This window comes from Rousettus aegyptiacus, unplaced genomic scaffold, assembly GCF_014176215.1.
Source record: "Rousettus aegyptiacus isolate mRouAeg1 unplaced genomic scaffold, mRouAeg1.p scaffold_m13_p_5, whole genome shotgun sequence".
In the NCBI taxonomy this organism is placed as follows: domain Eukaryota; kingdom Metazoa; phylum Chordata; class Mammalia; order Chiroptera; family Pteropodidae; genus Rousettus; species Rousettus aegyptiacus.
This window is the reverse complement of record NW_023416308.1, coordinates 61,897,447-61,901,668: the sequence shown is the minus strand read 5'-3', so window position 1 is coordinate 61,901,668 and position 4,222 is coordinate 61,897,447. Positions and strand designations below refer to the sequence as shown.

Genomic DNA, 4,222 nt, shown 5'->3' with positions numbered 1-4,222 from the left:
CCCATCTTTCTAATTCTTCAGGCCAAAAACCTGAACATCACCTTTGTCTCCCTTTCGTCATACCACATATCTAATCTTTAAACAAAAATTATCATTTTCTAAATACATGCGGAACTTCTTACCACTTAACGACATGACTACCGCCCTGGTTCAAGTCTCCACCTTGCATGAATTAATGTAATAGCCTTCACTGTTTTGCATCCCACCTCAACCATTCTCTTTACTCACTTTCTTCATGCATTGATCATCACTCGATCTCTGCCTAACTCCACCCACGAGGTAAATCCATGGTGTCAGAACAACATCTGGCACACGTTAAGTACCAATAATTGATGAATGAATGAAGACACCAACCACCACAGGCAGACCTCGGGGACCTTACTCTCAGCATATGCTGAATAAGTGGATAATTTAGCTTATTGAGTCTCATGAGTTCTCCTGCAGTATCCATTAATGAAAAACAAATAAAAATTAAGGAGCAAGGCTTATGTGGTTCTATCCATTTGTTCCACATCTTCCGGGCACATTACCTAATTTAGACTACATGTCGGGCGGCACCTTGAGCCCAAGCTTCTAAATGAACTCATCAGGGTTCCCACCCTACTCTCAGCTGAGTGCTCTTGGCATCTGCTGTTCTCCCATGGCTCTGGATGATAGACACCTAGCACCAGGTATCATGCAGATGTACTATTAGCCCTGAGATCTGTCCCACCCATGCCCTTATGAGTATACCCTTCACATCCCAGAGCAATTCCACTTTCTCCCAAGCCAGAGATGACAAAGTTTGGGTAGAAAATGTCGAAAAGGAGGAGATAGATCCCTTGGCATGAGAATACAGTACAGGACCCTGATTTATCTTAACAAGCCAAATGAATGCTTTGAGCCGTGGGGGCTATCTATGTTAGTTTACCTCCAGGTTCTGTATTTACCTCATGCTTTTCCCCTTGGGAGAAACCAGGACAGCTAGTTAAGTTCTATGAATCGCACTCAGGACATACATAGATTTGTTTTCCTGAAAGTAATTTTAAATAATTTTGATGTAAAGAATTTTTTACAGTAGAGATTCCCAAAGAAATTGCAGAGTTGGTGAATGTGCTTCATTTCTTGCTCGCCTTTGCTGCTGACTTGGTGACTTTGCCAGAAGCAGGTGACTTCTTATCTATGGTCTTGATGACTCCCAAGCCACTGTCTGCCTCATGTCTCACATGGCAAAAAGGCATGAAAGAGGAACAAAGAATGAGATTTCTGGAAAGGGGCACCAAAGGAAATGCGCCTGAGGCAGTCATTCCTCAGCGAGAGGAGGTGAGGCTTTCCTCCTGTGGCTGGGTACGATTCCTCACTCACCCCCCAGGCGGGCACTCAGAGAAGGTCTCCAGACAGAGGGCTTTGCTAGGGACCATCTGCACGATGGCTACATTACCTGTCTTCAGGGTCCTAGGGTTGTGCCTCCCCTTCTTGTCCTAGCGCTGGTAAATCTTTTCCCTTAGTTCGGCAAACTTGCAGGAGATGTGAGTGACATGGCAGTCACATCTGGGGGCATAACTGGCATAGATCTGCCAGGGTGGTTTAAAACAATCACCTGGAAGAAGGCTAAGAGACAGATGGAATGTGTGTTCTGGGGTGAAATCTCCAACCTGGAGCCTCAAATGTAACCGGGGCTAATTCCTAAGAAGCATTCCTGCCACCATCAATGCCCCTCTTTCCCTCAGGCCCTCAGCTTCCTGGGCACTTACTATGAAACTGCCAGTGTCTGTGGAAGGGTTGTTCTTGCTGTCTCCAGCCACATTTCCATAAATGTCCTTCATGAACACACTCCTCACGTTGAAGCCCACGTTATGACCAGGCAGAGCCTCAGGCAGGGCTTCATGATGCATTTCCACAGACTTGACCTCTGAGGTGAAGTGGGGTGTTGGGGGTCAGGCAAAGGTGACCAGCATCTCAGGTTTCAGGAAGCCAGTCTCCACTTGGCCCATGGGCATAGTACCTATGCTTGTTCAATAGGAGAAGGGTCGCCAGGGCTGTCCCAGACCCACTCAGTGAGAAACTGGCTTACACACTGAATGGATCTGTGGCTCTTTAAACTATGTGTTGCATGTGTTGGGAAGGCTAGATGCTTTTGCACTTTATCCCAGCCAGAAGCTGTGGTTGACACCCCAGCTCATTCTTAACTCCTAAATTCCTAAAGTAGTGATCTCCTTCCCCACCACTACCACCCTACAATCTTCAGTCTCTTTCAATCTTGTACAGTCTTGCAGAGGTAGCCTCAGGAGCTTGCTGACCAGACGAGTGGGCAGAAGGATGGAGTCTAGAGCTTCCAGAGTCACCCCAGTGGCATTTCATTCCTTCCTCTCCACCTTCTGGCCCTTGAACCAGAGCATCTGTTAGGGGGATGAAGCAGCACCAAGGTTGTTTGGGACGTGGTTTCCGGAACACCCCCAATCCAGGGCTGATCTCCTGGAAGCACACGGCACCGTCGGTGGGCTCAGTGAAATCCACTTTGTTCAAGGCCACGTTGAGCTTCTTCACGCCCAGTGCATAGGCCAGCAATGCGTGCTTCCGGGTCTTCCCATTCTTGGAAGCGCCCACCTCGAACTCGCTCACGCCTGCAGCCCCCATGAGCACTGCGCAGTCTGCCTGCACTGCGCAGGGACACAGGGAAGACAAGGACTGGCGGAGTGAGGGGTGGAGGCATCAAATAGGCTGGGAGGAAGTCTAGCACATTGGTCAGGCCCAGATCCTATTGTCAAGCTGGAGGACGTGCCCCAGAAGCTTACGAATAGTGCATGTGGATTCATTGACATTCCACTCCCACTTCCTGCCCCACTCTCCAGCTGCTGAGCACACGGGTCCTGGAACCCAGTTAGACTCTCATCTAGTCCCATACTAGAGACTAGCTTTTAGTTCCTTCCTGTACTTGTCCACATGTCAGAGTATTCGGTCTCCACCCTGGCCCCAAAGGGCAACAGTACCTCTGAGCCTCACTAGAGTGATGGAACTTGCAAACTTGATGCTTAACATGAGTGAAGAAAACTCTTCCAAGGCTTAGGACACTCCATCCTTCTCCCACCCCCAGAATAAAGCCCCAGCTTCTCCTCCCCATCTTGGTGGCATGGACCACTTTACCTGGGACAGCACCTGTGATCATGTTCTCATGGAAGTCTTTGCGGCCTGGGCTATTGATGATGGTGGTATAGTATTTGCTGGTCCCAAACTTCCACAGGGAGATGTCAACTGTGATGCCACGCTTTCTCTCTGCCCTCATTTGGTCTGGCTCCTAGGTGTACTTGAAGGAACCATTGCCCATCTGGGGACGGGTAGAGAGCACAATGTATTGGTGGCCAGCAGACAGGTCTACTACTTCAGACTTTAGCAGTGGCACCTTAGACCTTCAGAGTGCACCCTGCTCTCTGCACGCTGCCCTATACCCACCCATGCACAAGGACACCCCCTCACTCTCTGCTTCCCCTACACACAGTCAGAGCCTTACCTCTGCTGCCTCCTCAAACTTCTCAATGGTTCTCTTGTCCATGCTTCCACATTTGTAGATGAGATGCCCAGTGGCGGTGAGCTTGCCAGAATCCACATGGCCAGTGACCACGATATCAATGTGAGTCTTCTCTTTGACCATGGCGGTCAGTTCCTTAGTGGGAGGGACAGTGGGGCTGGGTGAGGACAAATTGTTCTGAGCCTGTCTCTTTCCTCCAGTCGCCTCCACTCTGCTCCGTCCAGCATCCTCTCCCCACTTCAGTGCTTAGCCCAGAGTCTAAGACATGGTAGGTGTAATTTGAAAAGTCAAACTCGCTTGCCTAGCCTGCCCTCCCCTCACCCCCTGCTGTCCATGATCCCAGGGCCATATCCAGGACATTTCCCAGCAGTCTTATCCCATACTTTCTCTTTCCTGAGTGGCTCTTCCCCAGAGCACCTGGGGCTTTGCTAGGCCCCATTCTTCCAACCACCTCCCCACCTCTGGTTTCGCTCCTGATACAAGAGACCCTGAAGCTCTGTATTTGCAGCTTGTACCATAATTGTTCAAGGAAGTAAAGCTGACACGGTGGTGAGCAAGAACTACAGAAGCTGTGAAGTCTGAACTTCTTGCCTCCTGCTTTTATAAACCTGGCACTGGACCCACCCTCTTCCGGTTCCAACCCAATCCAAAGTCACAGCCCTTACAGGTATAATGTGACTGACTTCTCACTTGACCGATTGGATGTTTGGATGAAGG

The 4,222-nt window shown here is 49.6% G+C and overlaps 1 pseudogene; it reads right to left on the bottom strand.

Moving 5' to 3' along the window:
- Window positions 1-1,097: 1,097 nt before the first annotated feature.
- Window positions 1,098-3,628, bottom strand: LOC107517676 (annotated as a pseudogene).
- Between the last annotated feature and the right edge of the window lie 594 nt (window positions 3,629-4,222).